Source organism: Bos javanicus, chromosome 18 (assembly GCF_032452875.1).
Source record: "Bos javanicus breed banteng chromosome 18, ARS-OSU_banteng_1.0, whole genome shotgun sequence".
Classification (NCBI taxonomy): Eukaryota; Metazoa; Chordata; class Mammalia; order Artiodactyla; family Bovidae; genus Bos; species Bos javanicus.
The window spans coordinates 15,798,087-15,822,272 of NC_083885.1; the positions used below are offsets into that span (position 1 = coordinate 15,798,087).

The following is a 24,186-nucleotide window of genomic DNA, read 5'->3' on the forward strand; positions in this document are numbered from 1 at the left end:
TGATCCTTGATTTTTCTGTTTGGAGGCTTTTGATTACTGATTCAGTTTATTTACTGGTTTTAGGTCTGTTGAGATTTTCTATTTCTTTCTGAGTCAACATAGGCATCAGTTCAGTTCAGTTGCTCAGTTGTGTCTGACTCTTTGCAACTCCACGTACTGCAGCACTCCAGGCTGCCCTGTCCATCACTAGCTCCTGGAGCTTACTCAAACTCATGTCCATCCATTGTGTCGGTGATACCATCCAACCATTTCATTCTCTGTCCTCTCCTTCTCCTTCCTGCCTTCAATCTTTCCCAGCATCAGGGTCTTTTCAAATGAGCCAGTTCTTCACATCAGGTGGCCAAAGTATTGGAGTTTTAGCTTCAGCATCAGTCCTTCCAGTGAGTGTCTGTTAAATTTTTTTCCCATTTCATCTAAATTAGTTTGTTGATGTATTAATTGGTTCACGGTTTCACTTATAATCCTTTCATTTTTTGCAAGGTTGGTAGTAATGTCCCCTTGTTCATTTGTGTCTTTTTTCCTTCTTATTCAGCCTAGCTAAAGGAGCGTCAACTTTGTTGGTTTTCCAAAAAACAAACTTTTGATTTCTGTGATTCTGTCTACTGTTTTGCACTTTATTTCATTTATCTCTGCTTGAATCTTTATTGTTTCCTTCCTTTTACTGGCTCTAGGTTTAGTTTGCTCTTCTTTTTCAAGTTCCTTAAAGTCTAAAGTTAGGTTGTTGACATGGTGTTCTTCCTTGTTTTTAACATAGTTCTACAGCCATAAAATTCTGAGTACTTACTGCTTTTGCAGCATCCCGTAAGTTTTGGTATGCTACATTTGTTTTCATTCTTCTCCAAAAAATTTCTAATTTCACTAATATATAGTCTCATCTCCCATGAGCAAACCATTCATCCAAAGTAATGTAAAAGATTATAGTAACAATTTTGTGTCTACTTGGCAATGAATCTATATTTAACATCTTTATTTGCACAAAATTGGTTTGAGATTTTCTTTCATGTAAGGAAAGTTGCTGCTAATCGTTGGTGACAATGAATTCCTTGACTAAACTTACCTCAAAAAGAACCTAAGAGTTTGTGTGGCCAACTTAACTTAGGTCAGTCCCTAATACTCCCAAATTTATAACTCCAGCTTAGAATTACAATCCTTGAACTCTAAGTTCTTATATCCAACCTATTATTCCATGTTTTAAGCTCAGTATCTCTTACTTCCGTGGTTTAAAAACACTGTGTGTGCGTGCTCAGTTGTGCCAGATTCTTTGTGACCCTATGGACTGTAACTGTCCATGCTTCTCTGTCTGTGGGATTCTCCAGGCAGAAATACTGGAATGGGTTGCCAAGTCCTCCTCCAGGAGATCTTCCCTATCTTAGGGATAGAACCCGAGTCTCCCGCAGCTCCTGCATTGCAGGCAGATTCTTTACCACTGATCCATACACAATCCCCAAACATCCACAATCCAAACACTTATTTCTACCTCCATGGCTATTAACCATCATTTCTAACCACAATTATTTTAATAGTTTTCTGATCAGTTTCCCTGTGTTAGCTGTCGTTCTTCCTATACTGTTTCACTTTACATTCCCTCATTTAACTCAGATTTTATTTTCTACTCCTTAAATCCCCTTCTTTCATTCTACTGCAAGACATGGGTCTCTTCACTCACTGTTCCTTGGAGATTCCAGGAATACCTTAGGGCTTCTGCTCTGGCTTTCTCCTCTACCTGGAATATTCTTTAAAATAACCATGTGTGATTCCCTTATAGTCTTCAAATCTTTGTTCAAATGACATTTTCTCAAAGAAGCCCATTCTGACCACCATACATAAATCTGATGACTCCTCTATCCTTCTTACCCTGCTTTATTCCCCCCAGAGTAGATATCACCTCTTAACTATTACATAGTATTAAATAACTTATCGTAACTATTTATTTATATGATTTATTGCCTCTTTTCACCTACTAGAATGTAATCTCTATGAGGGTCAAGAAATTGGTCTGTTTTATTAACCTACCTAAAGAGTCTAGAATTGGTCTAACATATATTAGGCCCTCAGTACATATTTGTTCAATGAATGAAGGAATCAAAGAACTTTTACCCTCCAAATGTGTCAAACCTGAGATACTGTATCAATTTATACCACATAGATACCAGTACAGAAAGATAGTCTACTTAAAGGTAAAGTATCAGTTATAAATAAGAATTTTGAGCAATTTTATAATAATACATAAAAAGCATTTATAGTATCAATTATCTTTATTGTGAGGAAATCAAGAGGTCAAATGTTTTGATCAAAACTACACAGTTACTAAATGATGGAGCTGGAATTTTCACTTTGGCAGCTTAATTCCAAATTCCACACTCTTTATCATTACCTGTGATCCTTTTTATTCAGCTGGAAGAAAAGCACTGATATTTGCCTTACTGCTGTATAAAATGCTCTATATAATGACAAAATAGCACCCCCTCCACCACCAATGCCCATTGCTCATTTCTTTTACTGTTTGGATCTCTGTATTTGTGGGGTCCTAGGATATGATCTGGAAATCTGTAACATTTTTTACGTAGTCATTCCAGTCAACATGGCATTTGTAAATGTTAATCAGATCAGATATCCTAGCCAGAAAAAGTCTAGCAATGAAATTATTTATAATCTACTATGATAATATAATCTTTTTTTCTGATATTTTAAAAGTTTCAAACAACTTATATGTGAACTTCACAGAAAAAGAATCTGTATGTCAGATGTTACATATATATATATATTCTAATTATGTGAAATTAATTACAAAATCTGAGGTGACCTTTGTGGCTTAAAAAATATTTGAGTTGATCTGAGACCCCACTGTCCCAAATTTCTGGAAAATTTAAAACACCATAGCTGTTATAATAGGATGATTTCCAGTAATATACAGATGATCACTTTTTAAATAATAAATTATCAACAAATAATAGCAGTCAGAGAAAACTGATAAAATGTATTAAAACAGTGACAACTTTGAATATTTAAATTCATTGCTGAAGTGTTTAGTCAGTTTTAGGGAGACAGCTAATTCCTATATATAGAAAAGTCATAAGAAAGGCTACTTATTGTCAACAGGCTAAACTTACTTGTGCTTCTTAACATCATATTCTAATGTGACACCAGAATTCAGAAGTGGGGAAAAAAGAGGACAGCATAGATTTGGAAAGAGAAGCCAAAAAAATTTTGACTGAGAATAATAAAAATATTGGTGTTTAATTTTAAAATTTGGCTACAGACACTTGACATTTAAAACATTCACTAAATCATAGCTTGTCTTCTTATTTCTGTCTTAAAATTCACTGATTTAAATTAAATGTATGGCAACTCATACAGAAAATATAAATGAAGCAGTTTTCTGCTTGATGGTAAAATCTTCAACTGGTTTATATGACTAAGACAAATTTTTTTTTTTTTTTACTTTTAGAAAACCTAGTTTAGAGTGTAAATGGATTCTCACTAATCACTTACTTATTAAAGCCTGTGATTAATTAATTAGCTTGTTTGTTCTATAGATTTTAAGCACCTGCTATATATCAGGTACTCTGTTGACTGGAGAATCAGCTTAATCAATTTGTGATCAAATTATAAATCTAAGACACATGTTAATTTAATGTAACTGTATACATACTCTTTGGTTTTTAATAGTCCTACTTAGTAATCATCTTAAAAATAAGAAATAGGGTGTCTTCATAAAAAGGCATAATCCATGTATAGAAAGTAGTTAAGATCTTTAAAAAGTATGTGGTGTTACCAGGCACTCTTGAACGTAGATCCAGAAGAAAGAGCCTGTATTTTCAGTAAGTAAACACTGCATCGAGAATTCATGAAGCTACATGCCTAAATGCTGAATTCCTGGGCTTCAGAAGTCAGTATTGTAGCAATTTATGGAAAATTTCTTAAAATAGTGGTTGGCTTCTTTTCCTTGTAGTCAATGGGGGGCTTTTAATGGCGAGTAAAGGAATCCATTGACTATCCTTTGGAGTATTCTGACTTATTTCTGAACCCAGCTTCTAGATAACTGACAAAGATAAAGTGATGAAACACGTAGAAGAATCTCTTACTAGGCTGAAAATAGCTCCATAAGAACAGGTACTTAGGTCTTCATCAATCATAGTAGAAAAGCTTTTGTAAACACAACACATATACATAAATAGTATGTATAATATATTTTAGAAAACTTAATGAATTTTTGCCTAACTTAAAAAATTTATGACATTTAGAATTCCAATTGTTTGACTTAGAATGAATAGAATGCTAGATTTCTAAATTATATTCACTCAAAACTTTGATATAGTTCCATGTATTTTGGCATCTAATATCCCTGCTGAAAGCCTAGAAAGTTTATTTTAGTGGTTTAAAAAAATTTTTTTTTGAATGAGGCTTGAAACTTCTAGTCCAATTCTGAGAATATGGAGAAATACTATGTTGTTAAAAAAAAAAAAAAGTAAATTACCATGTGATACAGTATTATTAGATTTTATTCAAATTTCACAAACTTCTATGCTAGAGTCCATTATTTGTTTTCATACCTTATTCAAGACTCCAAATGGTATTTAATTGCATTGAGCAGCTTCAGCTGCATGCAAAAAATTCTGGTCAACTCTCTTTTTATTTTTATTCTGTTACAAATATTTTCTAATTTTCCTTGTTCTGGCTTCTTAGATAAACCCATCGTTTAAAAGTGGACATTTAATTTCCAAATACCTGGGTTTTAAAAAAGTATCTTTGATACTAATTTCACATTTTGATAAAACGCTTTCTTCTCTGCAATCACCTTCTGTGTTTTTTCAGTCTTCTGACTTATTGAGGCTTTCAATGGCTAAATCAAAGGTCTCTCTTGGTAAATGTCACATTGTACTTGAAAATATGTAAGTTATTTTCAAATGTCTTTTGATACTGATTTCTAACATAATTCCACAATGATAACTGGACAGACTCTGTATGGTTTCAGCCTTTAGACCATCAAACGTGGTACCTTGTTTTATGTCCCTGGATACGTTCCAGCGTCCCCTGGTTTACAGTCTATGGGGACTTGAATAGAATTTGCATCCTACTGTTGTGTGAAAGCTGTAGAAGTCTTAATGATGTTGAATTGGTTCACGGTGCTTTTCAGGCCTACTATATCTTTCTACTTTTCTGTGTATTTGTCCTATTAATTTTGAGAGTTTGATATTGAAACTCCAACTAAAAACCTTCATTTATCTACCTAGAACATAATTGTAATATACAGTGAAACTATATGTAACTTTGTTCTGTATTTTCCAAATCTCCTGAAAATGTATTATCATACTTTCATTATTTAAAAAATAACATAATAAGAAAATCCCATTAGGAAGCAGCAGTGCTCTCAGGCCAACACACATTTGTAGGCCAGCCACTCTGGAGCACCCTTTGTTCCTACCTGCTCACACACCTTGGCACCATTGTCTGAGATCGCTATAGCCATTCTTGTGTTAGTTACTATGGGACGTCTCTCCTTAAGCTTTAGGAAAACCTTCACTTATTTTTCCTTGCATAACAGGTTTCTGGTCTGTCATGGAAACAGTTCTGCCAATTCAAGTGTGACTACGGTATAAACAGTAAAATGATTTAAAAATGAAAAAAAAAAAAAAGAATAAAAAGAACAGGTGCTTAGGTGTTTCCAATCTAGTGACTTCTTCATTTGTATGCCCCATCCCATAGAGGAGAGTAAAAAAGCTGGCTTAAAACTCAACATTCAAAAAACTAAGATCATGGCATCCGGTCCCATCACTTCATGGCAAATAGATGGGGAAACAATGGAAATAGTGACAGACTTTATTTTCTTGGGCTCCCAAATCACTGCAGATGATGACTGCAGCCATGAAATGAAAAGATACTTGCTCCTTGGAAGAAAAGCTATGACGAACCTAGACAGCATATTAAAAGGCAGAGACATTTCTTTGCTGGAGGTTTTTCAAGTAGTCATGTATGGATGTGAGAATTGGACCATAAAGAAAGCTAAGCATTGAAGAATTGATGCTTTTGAACTGTGGTATTGGAGAAGACTCTTGAGAGTCCCTTGGACTGTGAGGAGATCAAAACAGTCAATCTTAAAGGAAATCAGTCCTGAATATTCATTGGAAGGACTAATGCTGAAGCTGAAGCTCCAATACCTTGGCCACCTGATGCGAAGAACTGACTCATTTGAAAAGATACTGATGCTGTGAAGGATTGAAGGCAGGAAGAGAAGGGAATGACAGAGGATGAGATGGTTGGATGGCAACCATTATAGCAAGCTTCAGGAGTTGGTGATGGACAGGGAAGCCTGGCATGCTGAGTCCATGGGGTCACAAAGAGTTGGACATGACTGAGCAACTGAACTGAACTGAATGCCCCATTACCAGGGCTCACATAGTGGCTGACACATATCAGGCATCTGGTAAATGTCTGCTTTACTTACCTGAAGGTTTGATAGTAAATAACAAAATATAATGTGTACAACTGTTTAGTTTTTCTTGAGGTTTACTAATATGCCATATAAATGATTGCTGTTGAAGACCTCCATTTTGGCTTTGAATTAAAATAACTTTGATACCAGCTTAAAGGTTGGAACTTGAACAGATATTTTCCTTAACAGAGGAGACCTGTGATGTGATATGATGGAAAGCACACAGGATTTGAATGCCAAAGACAGTAGTGGACCCTGCTTTGTTTGATCTTTAGAAAGTTCCTTGCCTTCTCTAAGCCTTAATTTACCTGTTTATTCATTCACCTTAACATTTGTTGAATGTACATTGTAGGCCTTTAACAGAGATGAAAAAGGCAAATCTTGACTTGGGGGTGCTTAAAGATATAGCAACAGAAAAATGTAACTTGAATGTTTCCTCATCTATAAAATTAGAATTACAATACCACTTACTGAACAGTTTTATGAGGTAATTACAACAACAGAACTGACTTTTAATGTATATAAAAGTGCTTTAAAAACTGCAAAGCACTGTACTAATGTTACTTGTTATTTTGATTATTCATTCCTCATATTTTCTGTTTTTTTCTTAGGCTGAATTTCAACTTGATATTAGTTCCTGAAAAACACCGTAACACCGGTTTTTCATAGAAGTTTTTGATTTCTCATTTGGAATAAATGAGGAAGGCTAAAATCCTGATTCAAGCTTTACCTGTCAACCTGCTTTCCAATTATAAATTTATAATGTGAGTATTTTCGTTCCTTTTCTTTTGTTAAACTGATGTATAGTTCACATATAAAGTTCACCAGATTCAAGTACACAATTCGGTGGTATTTACTCTAGTCACAAGGTTGTACAACTGTCACCACTAGTCTCAGAACATTTTTATCACTCCAGAAAGGAACCCTGTACCCATTAGCAGTCACTTCCCATTTCTTCTCCAGCCCCGTTCTTGGTACCCCACACTGCCAGTTCCTTTCTATTTCTACAGATTTGCCTTTTCTAGGACGTTTAATATAAACAGAACCATGTAATATGAAGCCTTTTGTATCTGGTTTCTTTCACTTCAGTTCTTTCACTTAGAATAATGTTTTACAAGGTTCATCCAGGTTATAGCATGTTTCATGTTTTTAATGGAATAATTTTCCATTTACTGATATGCCACATTTTGTTTATTCATTTATTAGTTCATGGACATTTGGTTTGTTTATTGAACTTTTTGGCTATTATGAATACGAATATTATGCTATGAATATCCATGTAGAAATTTTTGTGTGACATATATTTTAGACTCTTTTGGGAATATATGAAAGAGTAGAATTAATGGTTCATTAGCTTCTTAAGTAACTGAGTAGTTTGATTTTGATAACTGCTTTTCTAGAACCTAATGCACATAAGCATCTAATGAAGGAATGATAAAAGCCATTGTCAATGCATGAAAAAAGAATGCAAAGGGAAAAAATAAAACATATCCACAGCTCTCATAAAGCTGAACTGCATTGGGTGTTATTGCCTGTGGAGGTCTAATTTAATGGTCTGCTCTCCTTTACAGAGTTGTATAAAGGAGGTAAACCTTCCTGAGATTATGTGCTATTATATTTCAGCTGTCATTCTCTGGAATAAAAAGATAAAACTCTGATTTCCAAAGTGGACAATGTGGTATAAATGAGCTAATGGGAATAGCTTGACTTGTGCTTTAGTGCATTTTATTTTTCAAGTTGGAGATCTATACCCCTTTGAGAGGCAAACCAACAGGCCACAGAGTTTTGCTATAAACTCTTTTTTGGTGGTGATGAAAACCAGAAGGGAGTAAAACTGTTTAGTTCTGATATAGGGATAAACGACACATGACTACTTTATAAACCAAAGGTGAGAGGCAGCCATTTTTTAGTTTCAAATTGCAAGATAGGTTATTATTTAATGAAATGTGATTTAAAAGTAAATGTTTATTAGAGTAGGTAGATGTCACATGTTAGTCAACTTGCAGAGAGGTATAGATGCAATTCTTGGGTATCAATAGACACAAAGCCCCAAAATACCTTATAAATTTTCCTTTACTAAAGTCACTTTTTTCACATGTACCTTTTCCCTAGAGGATGTGATTAAAATTGTGAATATCAGTAAGCATGTTCTCTTAAACTCTTAAGTTTTCATCTTCTCCTTCTCCATACTTCTTTCCTTTTACTGTCTATTCAAATGTACTAGTATTTACTGTACTTCCCAAACGTACTTTTTTAATAATGTTGATAGGTCCATTTCTGTAAATTCTTTCATATTTGGCTCTTAAGCAAACAATACATTATTTTTAGTGATTATTTATTACTGTATAACAAGCCAACTCAAAGTTTAGTGACTTACAACCCTAACCATTTTATTTCTCTTGATTCTGTGGATTGGCTGGACTTACATGGTTGCATTCAGCTGGTAGGTCAGTTGGAATGCCTGAGTAGGCTTCTCTCTTTACAATCTTTCATTCTTAAGCTGACTAGACTGGGCAGGCTTCAGGGCGGCATTCTAAAAAGGTAGGTCTCAAAGTCTAAGAGTTTATCAAGGATCTGTTTGTGTCATGTTTGCTGATGTCCCCTTGGTTAAACAGAGTGAATGTGGAACAAGACTATTATGAGTCATTGTGGCCATTAGTGTAGCAATTCATACCTGAATATTCATTAAGATGTACTATATTTTGTATTCCTTTTTCACTTCCCTTTTTTGGGGAAGTTTCTATTCACATTTTTGAGCTCACTGATTCTATCCTTGACCATGTCCAAGCTTCTTCTGAGCCAATCAAAGGCATTCTTCATTTCTGTTAATGGTGTTTTTGCTTTCTAGCATTTCAGTTTTTTTCCATTGGAGCCTTTAGGATATTAATCATATTATCTTAAATTCCTAGCCTTATAATTACAAAATCTGTCATAACTGAGTCTGGGTCTAATGTTTTGTCTATTCAAAGTACAGTTTTTCTTTTTTTGCCTTTTAGCATGTCCTGTAATTTTCTGTTGAAAGCTGGAGCTGATGTTTCGAGCAAAAAGAACTAAGATAAAGAGGCCTTTAGTTTTTATGTTTACCTGACTATGAACTGGATTGCATTTACTGGTTACTGTAACTGTAGGTGTCAGAGGCTAAAATTTCCTCTCATGTCCTTGTTATTGTCTCTTCTGTTATTTTTGGGTTTCCTTTACCTTGCTCAGCTGTAATCCTGTTGTTATACAGGAACCTGATTGATGTGGTGGTAAGATGTAAAGGGAGGATAAGTGCTCTCCAGTCCTAAGATTAGGTCTCAGTTTTTTTGTGAATCTATGGCCCTGGGCTGTGACTTTCCTAGTGCTTCTCTACCTCCAGTCCATCCTCATAGGTGAGGCAGGGAGACTGGAGAGGGCTCAAGCTGCATATTTCATTTCCATCAAGTCAGTCAGGCTCTGGTAAAAACAAAGTTGCCTACATTTTGGTAAAATAATTACACTCGAGGGCAGGCCCTTGTTAAGGAGAACAGTAGCTCTGGGAGTATTTGAAAATGTTTATTTTTCCCCTTATTCAGACTTAAATTGAAGACAATAGGGAAAACCACTAGACCACTCAGGTATGCATGTGAAAATGAAGCCACCCAGTCGTGTCCAACTCTTTGTGACCCTATGGACTGTAGCCCACCAGGCTCTTCTGTCCATGGGATTTTCCAGGCAAGAGTACCTGAGTGGGTTGCCATTTCCTTTTCTAGTGCATCTTCCTGACCCAGGGATGGAACTCAGGTCTCTTGCATAGCAGGCAGATTCTTTACCATCTGAGCCACCAGGGAATCTCAGAGCATTCAGGTATGACATAAATCAAATCCCTTATGATTACACAGTAGAGGTGACAAATAGATTCAACAGGTTAGATCTGGTAGACAGAGTGCCTGAAGAACTATGGACGGAGATTTATAACATAGTACAGGAGATGGTGACCAAAACCATCCAAAGAAAAAGAAATGCGAGAGGGCAAACTGGTTGTCTGAGGAGGCCTTACAAATAGCTGAGAAAAGAAGAGAAGCGAAAGGCAAAGGAGAAAGGGAAGGATATACCCAACTGAATGCAGAGTTCCAGAGAACAGCAAGGAGAGTTAAGAAAGCCTTCTTAAATGAACAATGCAAAGAAATAAAGGAAAACAAAAGAATGGGAAAGACTAGAGATCTCTTCAAGAAAACTGGAGATACCAAGGGAACATTTCATGCAAAGACAATAAAGGACAGAAATGGCAAGGACTTAACAGAAGCAAAAGCTATTAAGAAGAGATGGTAAGAATACACAGCAGAACTATACAAAAAAGATCTTCATGATCCAGATAACCATGATGGTGTGGTCACTCACCTAGAGCAAGACATCCTAGAGAGTGAAGTCAAGTGGGCCTTAGGAAGCATTACTATGAACAAAGCTAGTAGAGGTGATGGAATTACAGCTGAGCTATTTCAAATCCTAAATGATGATGCTGTTAAAGCATGGCACTCAATATGCCAGCAAATTTGGAAAACTCAGCAGTGGCCACGGGACTGGAAAAGGTTAGTTTTTATTCCAGTCCCAAAAAAGGCAATGCCAAAGAATGCTCAAACTACCATACAGTTGCACTCATTTCACATGCTAGCAAGGTAAAGCTCAAAATCCTTCAAGCTAGGCTTCAGCAGTACATGAACTAAGAACTTTCAGATGTACAAGCTGGATTTAGAAAAGGCAGAAGAACCAGAGATCAAATTTCCAACTTAAGCAAGGGAATTCCAAAAACAAATCTGCATCTAATTCATTGATTACTTTAAAGCCTTTGACTCTGTGGATCACAATAAACTGTGGAAATTCTTCAAGAGATGGGAATACCAGACCACCTTACCTGCCTCCTGAGAAACCTGCGAATCAAGAAGCAACAGATAGAACCGGACATGGAACAAAAGACTGGTTCCAAATTGGGAAAGGAGTATGTCAGGCTGTATATTGTCACCTTGTTTACTTAACTTATATTCAGAGTACATCATGCAAAATCCTGGGCTGGAGAAGTACAAGCTGGAATCAAGACTGCTGGGAGAAATATCAACAACCTCAGATATGCAGATAATACCACCCTAATGGTAGAAAGTGAAGAAGAACTAAAGAGCATCTTAATGAAGGTGAAAGAGGAGAGTGAAAAACCTGGCTTAAAATTCAACATTCAGAAAACCAAGATCATGGCATCCGGTTACATCCCTTTATGGCAAACAGATGGGGAATAAATGGAAACAGCAACAGACTTAATTTTTGGATTCCAAAATCACTGCGGACGGTGACTACAGCCATGACATTAAAAGCAGCATGCTCCTAGGGAAAAAAGCTATGATAAATCTAGACAGTGTATTAAAAAGCAGAGTCATCACTTTGCTGACAAAGGTCCATACTGTCAAAACTATGGTTTTTCCAGATGTGAGAGTTTGACCATAAACACGCTGAGCGCCGAGAAGTGATGCTTTTCAACTGTGATGCTAAAGTAGATTATTGAGAGTCCCTTGGGCAGCAACGAGATCAAACCAATTAATCCTAAAGGAAATCAACCACGAATATTCACTGGAAGGACTGATGCAAAAGCTGAAGCTCCAGTACTTTGGCCACCTGATGTGAAGAGTCGATTCACTGGAAAAGACTCTGATGCTGGAAAAGGTTGAGAACAGGATGAGAAGGGGGCGACAGAGGATGAGATGGTTGGATGGCATCACCGAGTCAATGGGCATGAGTTTGAGCAAACTCCAGGGGACAGTGAAGAACAGGGAAGCTTGGCATGCTGAAGCCCATGGGGTCTCAAAGAGTCAGACACGACTTAATGACTATACAACAACAACAAAATTTTCTCTCTTTCTGACAGAAACACAAGGGAATTTTTCTTAGATATTGACCCTGAGAACTTTGTGTGGCTCACTGAGGTAAGAATCATGAAAGTTTGGGTCCCCAAGGGCAGGATTTTTTAACCTCTCAAATTGAGTCTCCAGAATTACACTTTAAGTGTTCCTGCCTGTAGCTGGTCCTAGCTGTAGCTTCTGCTCTGGTAAGCTGTCATTCTCTGCATTTGTCTGTCTTTCTAGTGTTGGGGCAGGGTTTGCCCCATGTCTTCAATTCTCTAATGGATCTAACATGAGTTATTGATTTTCATTTTGGTCATCTTTTGGCAGGTGGGGGTGGGTGTTAGGGGGAGTGGGGTGAGGTGGAAGGGGAGGATGGGAGTATGATTTCTAAGCTCTTTACATGCTGGTCCAGAAACCACAAGTTTCCAATACTGTACTTGTTAAATGGAGATTTTTCATTCACTTTTTTTCTTTCTCGTTCATTTTAAAATATATTTTAGCAAATGGGCAATCAGGTCTATTTTACATTGTTCATTGATTTTTAAAACAATATAAAATCTTGAAATAAGTAGCATTCATATTCTAAGTTGATACTTTTTATGCTGCTGCTGCTGCTAAGTCACTTCAGTTGTGTCTGACTCTGTGCGACCCCATAGACAGCAGCCCACCAGGCTCCGCCGTCCCTGGGATTCTCCAGGTAAGAACACTGGAGTGGGTTGCCATTTCCTTCTCCAATGCAGGAAAGTGAAAAGTGAAAGGGAATTCACTCAGTCGTGTCCGACTCTTCGCAACCCCATGGACTGCAGCCCACCAGGCTTCTCTGTCCATGGGATTTTCCAGGCAAGAGTATTGGAGTCGGGTGCCATTGCCTTTTTCGGATACTTTTTATAAACATACACAATTAAGTAAAATGTATCATAATGGTTAGTAAACTGCTCACTGAATTAAATTTTAAAATAATAAATATTTTGTGTAAAGACCAATGACTGAACTAAGTTCCAGGCCATTTGCCAAGTGACACAAAAACACTGAAGCAACTAAATAAAACCAGAGGGAACATCTATCTAGGCTTCTAGAGTTTTCCTCAATGCACTTATGAAAATAAAAAGGAAATATTCAAAGATATGATAGCTTTTGTGTGTACAAAACAGATTTTAACAAATAGAATAAGATTTTCTTGACTGACTGACAAATCCTTTTTGAGTCACTCCTAATAAAGAATCCGCCTGCAATGCAGGAGACCCCGGTTCGATCCCTGGGTCCGGAAGATCCGCTGGAGAAGGGATAGGCTACCCACTCCAGTATTCTTGTGCTTCCCTGGTGGCTCAGCTAGTAAAGAATCCACCTGCCATGTGGGAGACCTGGGTTCGATCCCTGGGTTAGAAAGATCCCCTGGAGAAGGGAAGTTACCCACTCCAGTATTCTGGCCTGGAGAATTCCATGGACTGTATGTAGTCCATGGGGTTATAAAGAGTCGAACAAGACTGAGCGACTTTCACTTTCACTAATAAAGTTACATTTTTCACGTTTTGACTTTTCTAGTGTTATCCATATTATACATCAATTCTTCAAATGATTTCCCTCACAAAAATGTCACCTGTAAATCAGTCTACAATGGCCTCTTCCTTCTTTGAGTTCCTGTCACACTTATTGTTGCCAATAATTCGATGCTTATTGCTTTGTAATTCCTATTTAAGATATTTTAAAACATATGTCTAGTTCTTAAAATATAAAGTTCCTGATATTTGAAATATAAAGTAACCATGTCTTAATATTTTTGCACATTCACAGCACTTGGCAAAGTATCATCTTAAGTTATTCAGGCAAACCAAGGAGAAGAATATCAGATTTCTGGTTAGTTTTGTAGGTAATGATATGGAGTTGTAGTCCTTTCTCATTATTGTACTCTAGACACCTAAGTCTCATAGAAGACATCTGTGAATACTGAAGTCAGTCATCTTCCAGAAAGTTATTAGTCTTCTACAAATATTTCATCTTTCATTAGTATTTTATCATTTTATTTTTTCTTGATTTTACTCCCCAAATAAACTGTAGGCTTTTTGAGGATAATGACTATACGTATATATTTCAATGTGAACTGTGAATCTTTTTACTTATTTTTGGCTGTGCTGGGTCTTCGTAGCTGCACACGCTTTTCTCTAGTTGTGGTGAGTGGGAGCTCCTTTCCAGTTGTGGGCTTCTCACTGTAGTGGCTTCTCTTGCTGAGGAGCTCAGGGTGCACAGGCTTTAGTGGTTTTGGCAGGACGGCTCCATAATTGCAGCTCCTGGGCTCTACAGCACAGGTGCAGTAGCTGTGGTGCACGGGTTGAGTTGCTCCATTGCATGTGGGATGTTCCCAGACCAGGGACCAAACCTGTGTCCTCTGCACTGGCAGGCAGGCTCTCCACCACTGAGCCGCCAGGGAAGCCCCTGACTGTATTTCATACTTTTTAAAAGTATCTAGGGTTATAGGCTGTACTTGTATGTTTAATAAATATTTTTTGAATAACAATAAAAAATCTTCATACAGCAAACCACTATCACTGTGCAATTTGCTGTATGCATAGCCCCCATTCTCAGACAATATACATAATTATAATTACAATTTCCAAAAATATTTATTTGGCTGCATTGGGTCTTAGTTGTGGCATGTGAGATCTTCGTTGTGTCATGCAGGATCTTCATGGTGCACAGACTCTCTAGTTGTGGCACGTGGGCTCCAGTAGTAATGGTGCGGGGGCTTGTTGCTCTGTGGCACATGGGATCTTAGTTCCCTGACTAGGAGCAAACTCATGTCCCCTGCATTTATCCCTGGACCGGTAAATCGGTACCAAGGAAGCACCAATAAAAGTATGCTGTGCTGTGCTTAGTTGCTCAATTGTGTCTGACTCTTTGTGACCCCATGGCCTGTAGCCTGCCAGGCTCTTCTGTCCATGGAATTCTCCAGACAACAATACTGGAATGGATTGCCATGTACTCCTCCAGGAGATCTTCCCAACCCAGGGATCAAACCCAGGTCTCCCACATTGCAGGCAGATTCTTTACCATTTGAGTTACCAGGGAGGCTGTGATAAATATATGTAGTGAACAAATAAATGTGGTAAATTTAAATATAATGATAAAGTATATTTAAGTTTTATAACCTACTATTGTTTCTCTGAAAGAGGTTATTATGCAAATCTGTTGGTAAGGATATCCTGATTGTCATTTAAATAAATGGAAAGGACTAATTTAAATAAATACCAGAGTATTCCCAATTCCCTCTCCGATCTCTTCCGACACTGCTGTCATTCATATCACTTCTTCATATGCTGTCATCACCCAGTGCACTGTTACTATCATTAAACAGTCTAAAAGTTATTTTTTACATCAACGAAGAAATAAAAGGGCTTATTTTATCATCATTTATTTCTTCTCGGAGTATATTTATTCCTTTCTTATGTAGATACGAGTTTCTGACCTGTCATAGTCCTCCCTGAAGAACCTCTTTAACTATTTTTAGGTAGCAAATGTACTGAGGATGCTTCCCTCAGTTTTTGTTGGTCTGATAAAGTCTATTTTCCTTCATGTTGAAAAGATAATTTTGCTATACATAGAATTCGAGGTTGATAGCTTTTTCTCTCAACAATTCAAATATTTCATTCCCTTCTTGCTTGCATTGGTTTCTGACAAAAAGTTGGCTGTAATTTGTACCTTTATTCTGCTAGATGTAAGGTATTTTTTTCCTCTGGCTTATTCTTAAGATTTTCTCTTTGTCTTTGGTTTTCTGCAGTTTGATTATAATATGCATTGGTGTAGATTTGACATTTATCCCGTATGATGTTCTCTGAGCTTCCTAGGACTGTGGTGTAAGTCATTAATTTTGGAAAATTCTTGGACATTATTTCTTCAAATATTTTTTATGCTCTGTCCTTTCTTCTCCTTTTATATTCCAACTATATATATATATATTTCACTTTGAATTTGTTATTGGATGTTCTGTTGTAGTTTTCCTCCCCTATTCTTTTTTTGGTTTGTTTTTCCATTTCAGGTTGGGGAATTACTATCGACATGTCTTCAGGTCACTGATTTTTCCCTTGTGCATGTCTACTCTACTGATGAGCCCATCAAAGAAAGGCATTCTTTAATTTTGTTACCACTATTTTGATTTTTAGCATTTCCTTTCAATTCTTTCTTAGAATTCTCATCTCTCTGCCTACATTATCCATCTGTTTTTACATGTTGTCCACTTTTTCTATTGGAGCCCTTACATGTTAATCATAATTATTGTATCCTTCCCATCTGATAATTCCAAAATCTGTGACTTATCTGAGTCTGGTTCTGATTTTTGCTCTATTTCTTCAGCCTATGTGTAGTGGTAAGGTGGTATTGAGCAGGGAAGAATTCAGCAACATCCCAGAAAGCAAGGAATGTACCCATTACCCAAGTGCTGTTTCTGAAATCATTATGAAAAATAAAAGATCATGAAGTACAAAAATCATAAGCCCATAGCAATAAAAAAGAAACAGAAGCATCATAAAACAAAGCTGTGTTTGTTAAATTGTAGCCACCATTTCACTTTACATAGTTACCATAGTTTAAATAGAAATGAAACAAAGTGTTAGGGATGATTTCCTTTTTTAGAATATGCTAAGCTTTGGACAAGATGACATTTAAAAATACTGGAGTACTGTTAAGAATGTGTGGGTTTGTAGTTAGTCTTGAGTAATCTAGCTTGACTAGTTAACAGCTGAATGACACAGCTAAATTACTTTAGTTCTCAGAGTCTCAGCTGTAGAATGAGGACTGCCTAGTAAGGCTACTGTGAAGTCCAATGAGATGACATGTAGTGGGTCTGAATAGTGTCCAGCACAAGGCAGGGGCTTTATAATAAACATCCATAGCTCTAGTAATCTTAATTCAGTTTTTATGAACTAATCCCACTACTTTATGTTAGATTTTTAAAAATTTGTTTATAATCAGTTAAGAACTGTCACTTAAATCGATTTTGGTAAAGTTTTCTGCCTTAAATCTTATTTTAAAGAAATGGAAGTCTTAGTACTGACTTTATGTAATCATTCATTCAACAACTATTTGGATGTCCTAGAATGGGCAACACACATAAATACAAAATACACTCCTCAGTGTACCTACAGTACATGGGAGATAAGACAAAACTAATGATACAAGGTAGAGTGTGGTAGGTGTTGTAAGGAGAAGTACAAGATAATATTCTATTGACATTTGGTGGAAAGAGAGTTTATTTCCAGTTTTGAGAGCCAATGGGATGGTGCTGATATTGTCACATTTGAAGTTCTGAGATATAAGAATGGGGAAGAGTTAGAGATTGAAAACATGAACAAAGGCCTTTATTTTGGAATGTCTCTGAAGCTGGATAAATGGGAAACCAAGCTGGATATGTACCAGATGCATAAAGGGAAAAGATAAGGCTGGTAGGTAATTTAGGGTTCAATTATGAAAACCCTTGATTCTTAGGCAGTAGGAAGCCACTTTGGGATATAAAAGCAAGAAACTAGATTTCTAAGAGATCTCAACATTCTAGAAACTAATCTCTATGTTACTGAGCACAACTGTTCAGGCAATTGCTATCTAAATTTACAGAGAGCAATGTCAAGAGATTATGGGAAGATGAGAAAATATTGATCCATGATTTAGGTCTTTGTGGGAGTAGTGTGGGGACCTATGAGGCATTATGTTGAGTATGCGCATTATCATTATGGGTCTGTAACATACATTTGTTTTTTTGTGGTCTAGAAAGTCCAGATCAATAATGGAAAAAACATATGAGAGGATAAAAATTTACAATTTGTTTTAGGGTAGAGCTAGTTTAAAAAGGGAAATACTTATGAGGAAGTTGTTAAAAAGATAATTTGTGATTAAATTAGTACTTTCTTTAAATTTACTTATTTGACTTTACCTTATACTGTATTTCTAATGAATTTAAGATAGGGAGTGGTGAAAAATTAATTAAGGAGATGCAAAATCTAGTTTTTTTTTCCCCAAATACCTTCTTTTTTTCCCCTTTTTACCAAATGCCATTCTATTTCATCTCCAGAATTTTATTTCATTCTTGCATTTGTTCAGGATATACTGAGTGGTTCTTATGTAACAGCCATTGTATACATAATATATTTGTGAATTTAAATCTTCACTGTAGCTCTTAGCAGCTTTCTATGGTTCCTGTTGTGCATAACTTGAAGTTAGAGGAAAACATGGCTAATGACAATAGTCCTTAAGTAAGACTCAGGAATGAGAAGGAATAGTATTACTGAGTAATGAGTGAGATTTTAATTAAATTCCTTTACCAAATATACTGACATGTAGACAGAGTTTGCTGAGTAATTTACACATTGTAGGATGACAAAACGTTTGCTAGCAGAAAGCATAGAATAGACAAATTATCTTCTTTCCCCCACTTTCTGTTCTCAAAGCTGTTATGTGGTAGTTTTCCCTTTAGTATTAGTATTACAGTCTAGTATCTATAATACTAGAACTCAGTTCATAAATAGAATTTCATGAACCAAATTTTTTGGTTTCATTGACACTATAATTTCTTATTTTCTTTCTTTTGGTTTCCCCGAATATGACTTTGACTCACTTGTACTGTGCAGATGGGATTTTTAACTGCTCAACAGCTGAATAATTTGTAAACTTCCCTTGCAGTTTCTCAGACTTTCTGCATTTCTTATAATTAATTAACTTATAAATTCAACTTACAATTAAATAAAGAGGATATATCAGTACTGTTTACGAGCTATTTCATATTTCCCTCCCTCCCTTTTTCTCTTTCATTCCACTGAAAAAAAAATCATTATTAGCCATGCTCTCATCTTAATCTCTGTGGAATTGACAGTCCCTATCAGATCTTAAGTTGGTATAAGATTAAGGAAAGGGAATGATTCTTCTTGTAAGAAGAATTCATTCTTTAAGATAAGAAGAGTGTCATGGATAACCCAGCAGGGCATAATAACTCCATTCTCTTTTGTTATGAATTACAGTTTTTGACACAAAAATATGCCTGATTAAGTATTACTCAAGCTAAAATTTCTGGGTATGACAATTTAAAATATTATGAATGATTAAAATAAAATGACCTAGGACTAAAAAATTCTTTTATAGATAATTACCTGTGGATAAATGGAACATGACTATACTCTGGAGATAATTTCAGAAAATATGTAGGTGAGAAATGGACATAAAGAATAATACATTTTTTTGGACACTGGAAGATGTAATTAATTGACAGCTATTTATTAAAATGGAGAAACCTGAAAGGTTAAAATTTTAGAAAGACAAAGTGCTTACTTATTATGTGTTACAACAAATCATTTTTTCTCAGTGCTTCTTTTACATCAGTCTGCTATATATTTTAACTGCTCTTATATTTGAGGCTTATGATGAAGGGTGTATAGTAGGTAAAGGTTACTAATGCTTTTCTCAGATATGTTAACGGGAAATAATTTTATAACAGCAGGGCTAAATAAGCAATTTAAGAGGTAGAAAAATACTTGTTGGTCTAATAATGTTATTATTTAGAAATGACCAACAACTCACTAATGCACACAATCTGGCCTACATGCTCCTATCTACTAAGTTCTTCTTTAATATTATTTAAGAAATTTGGGTCCTTATTGTAGATTTCTAGCTAATTTATAAAAGTAGTAAACAGTTATTTAAAAAATTAACGACTCCTCTGTAATATAATTGTCTAATAACATTTAGCTATTGACTTTGCCAGGAAGTAGAGTAGGACCACAGAATACTTGGTAATAATGATAAAATCTGTCTATAAGCAAAAAGGATAATTAGGCCAGGCCTTTTCTGAATAACACTAAGGCAAGTTACTGTTTCTGACAGTGGCTTTCAAACATTTTTGACCGCAGTCCACAATAAAAACTAAGTTTCATGTCATCACCACTTATGAACACAAACACATACTAAAACTTTCATGAAACAACACTAATGTGGGATACTTTTGATATTTTTTACCTTTTATTCTATTAAATATAAAGTCCTTATCAAAAGTCATTAAAATCATTTCATGACCCACTAGTGAGTAGTGACCTTAGCTGCTCTTTAAGAAAACCAGGGCTATTTATGTGGTCGTTCTCTTCCTAGAGTAGAAAGTACTCTACAAGTGGGGCAGGATGGGTTGGAAGGTATGGCTTAACCAATTTCTTTAGATTCCAACATGCCTGAAAAGTGAAAGTGAAAGTTGCTCAGTCATGTCTGACTCTGTGACCCCATGGACTGTAGCCTGCCGGGTTCCTCTGTCTATGGAATTCTCCAGGCCAGAATACTGGAGAGGGTTACCATTCCCTTCTTCAGGTGGTCTTCCCAACCCAGGGATCAAACCCAGGTCTCTCTCACTGCAGGCAGATTCTTTACCATCTGAGCCATCAGAGAAGCCCATCAACATGCTTAATTAACATTTAAAGTAGAAATTTCATCCTTTAAAATTTGGCATAGGTTTTCACAATAGTACTTCCTTAATTAACTGCTACTTCCCTGTTTAGAATGTATATTTATGCATGAAATATAGCATATGGTTAAAATATTTATGATTATTTATTAACATATTTCTCAAATTAAATATATTTCTCATAGCAACATATGATCAGTGTACTAAACTAAAATGCAAAAACTATATAAAGAAAATCCCACAACCAAAAGATAATCCTAGTAACATTTCTATATGTCATTTTATTTTTATATTTTCCCTACACATGGGTATACTAAAAACATCTACACTCATACAATTTAGATTATGCACACAGATATGCCTCCTTCCCAAGTGTTAGACCCTAAACATCTGTTCATTTCATCAAAAATTATTCTAAAATATTTCATAGGCTGGAAACTATAATAAAATGTCATAATTTATTATTTCTCTATTTTTGGACATTTAGATTTTCCCAGTTTGCTACAGCCTTTTATTTTTGGCCATGAAAATGTATGCATTTATTTGACTTATTCATTCAGTTGTATTTGTTTTTCTATAGATATTTTCTCCTTTGTTTTTATGCTTACAGATTCCTTCCCAGTGTAGGGAAGAAGTAAATATTTAATGGAGTGAGAATAAACCCGAAGTTCCATTTTTGTTTTGGGCAATCACATTAGGGAAATACTGTTCCATTCGCTTAAAAAAACAGCAAGGAGTAGTAAATATCACTGAATGGGTTTTTAACATCTAATTAGATATATTACTAGGTATCAATGCCTGGCTTGTAACAGAAGTTCAATAAATATATATTGTGAACAACAATCCCTATTAAAAATTTTTTTTCTGTATCTAATTTTAAGAGTATTTTGGTAGGTTTAAATTTGCATAAAATTTACCTTAAAAAAAAAAAGCACTAAAAGTAGTAAATAGTTATGAAAATCTAACAAATAGGACGTGAATCTCTTGAAATCTTGCTCTCCCAAGATAAATGTTAACAATTTGATGAGTATCTTTCTAGATTTTTTCCTGTGAAGTATTATTCATTTAAGCACACTAAAATATATCAAATATATCTTTAGTTATCTTTACAGTTGGGAAAAAAGGAGCAAATTATCCAGTTACTGTATCCATACGTAAAACAATTTCACAGGAAACTAGAACTAAAAAGAATGAAATTTTGCCATTTGCAACAACAAGGATGGACTTTGAGGGTATTATGCTTTACAAATATGTAAAGTTTAAAAATAAAATAAAAATCAAAAAAAAAATCTTCATTAAAAAAAATAAAAGAGATAAACAAGGAAAATAAAAAAAAAAAAGAAATAAGTCATAGAAAGACAAATACTGTGTTTTTACTTATATGGAGTCTAAAAAATAGAACAAACGAATACAACAAAAGAGAAACAGATGTATAGATACAGAGTACAAACTAGTGGTTACCAGAGGGACATGGAGAAGCAAAGGCAACCCACTCCAGTATTCTTGCGTGGAGAATCCCATGGACAGAGGAGCCTGATGGGCTACAGTGCATGGGGTCACAAGAGTCGGACACAACTTAGCAACTAAACCACTATCACCACCAGAGGGAAGAGCAGTGAGGTGACGGGCAATAGAGGGGATGGGAATTAAGAGTTAAGAACAACTAGGTATAAAACAAATAAGATACACGGATATAATGTTCAGCACAGGAAATATAACCAATATTTTAGAACAACTTTAAATGAAATATAATGTATAAAAACACTGCATAACTATATTGTACTCCTGAAATTAATATAACACTAAGTATAGTTGACTTATAACTATACCTCAATTTAAAAAATTTAAAAAATCCTAATTTTAATCCATAACTAGCTATATGGACATGAAAATATTTAAATAATATATTATTATATGAAAAAAAAAGACAGGTCTTTAAAAAACTGATCTACCGTTATGAAAATAAAGAAATTTCCCCCATTTTAAACCATCAGTGCATTCCTGTGATAATCACCTGATTGATGGTCTTAAGAAATTCTTTCAAAATGTAATTAAATGAATAGTATTTTTGATAGCATTTTTGATTGATAGCTTGCAAGTGGGCTAAATTTTGGGTTTTAGATATGCTGAGTTTGTATTGTTGTTGTTGCTCAGTCTCTAAGTCGTGTCTGAGTCCTTGTGACCCCATGGTCTACAGAACGCCAGGCTCCTCTCCCCTCCACTGTCTCCTGGAGTTTGTTCAAATTCATGCCCACTGAGTTGTTGCTATCTAACCACCTCTTCCTCTGCTGCCCCCTTCTCCTTTTGCCTTCAATCTTTCCCAGCATCACGGTCTTTTCCAATGAGTTCTTCACATCAGGTGGCCAGAGTATTGGAGTTTCAGCTTCAGCATCAGTCCTTCCAATGAATATTCAGGGTTGATTTCCTTTATGATTGACTGGTTTGATCTCCTTGCATTTCAAGAACTCTTAAGAGTCTTCTCCAACACCACAGATGGGAAGCATTACTTCTTCAGTGCTCAGCCTTCAGTGCTCTTCTGCTTCTGTTCGGTCCTTGCTGTTTCTGTCCTTTATTGTGCCCATCTTTGCATGAACTGTTCCCTTGGTATCTCCAAGTTTCTTGAAGAGATCTCTAGTCTTCCCCATTCTATTGTTTTCCTCTATTTCTTTGCATTGTTCATTTAAGAAGGCCTGTTTATTTCTCCTTGCTATTCTCTAGAACTCTGCAGTCAGTTGGGTATATCTTCCTTCTCCCTTGCTTTTGGTTTCTCTTCTTTCTAGAGCTATTGGTAAAGCCTCCTCAAACAACCACTTTGCCTTCTTGCATTTCTTTTTCTTTGGGATGGCTTTGGTCAGTGCCTCCTGTATAATGTTACATAGCTCCATACATAGTTCTTTAGGCACTCTGTCTACCAGATCTAATCCCCTGAATCTATTCATCACCTCCACTACATAAACGAAAGGGAATTTATTTAGGTCATACCTGAATGGCTTAGTGCTCTTCCCTGCTTTCAATTTAATGCCGAATTTTGCAATAAAGAGCTCACGATCTGAGCCCCAATCATCTCCAGGTCTTGATTTTGCTGACTTTATATAAAGCTTCTCCATCTTCAGCTGCAAATAACATAATCAGTCTGATTTTTGTATTGCCCACCTGGTGATATCCATGTGTAGAGTCATCTTTTGGCTTATAGGAAATGTGTATTTGCTATGATCAGCATGTTCTCTTGACAAAACTCTATTATTCTTTGCCCTGCTTCATTTTGTGCTCCATGGCCAAACTTGCTTGTTATTCTGGGTATCTCTTGACTTACTACTTTTGCATTCCAATCCCCTATGATGAAAAGGACACCAAAGGACATTTATTGTTAGATCTAGAAACTGATGTAGGTCTTCAGAGAACTGGTCAACTTCAGTTTCTTCGGCATTAATGGTTGGGGCACAGACTTGTAATGCTGACTGTGATGCTGAATGGTTTGCCTTGGA

General features: G+C 35.8%; 1 protein-coding gene and 1 long non-coding RNA gene across 2 annotated transcripts in view; one reads left to right on the forward strand and one right to left on the reverse strand.

Annotated features, from left to right (window-relative positions):
* LOC133229529 (uncharacterized) overlaps nt 1-24,186 on the forward strand; it is an 81,527-nt gene that overhangs the window by 40,218 nt on the left and 17,123 nt on the right. Inside the window, exon 2 of the long non-coding RNA XR_009730565.1 lies at nt 7,045-7,197. This is a non-coding gene — a long non-coding RNA (uncharacterized LOC133229529). The remainder of the gene's footprint in view (nt 1-7,044; nt 7,198-24,186) is intronic.
* The window catches only part of ITFG1 (integrin alpha FG-GAP repeat containing 1), a 296,021-nt gene that overhangs the window by 23,129 nt on the left and 248,706 nt on the right, over nt 1-24,186 (reverse strand). The gene's annotated exons all lie outside the window — the stretch shown is intronic.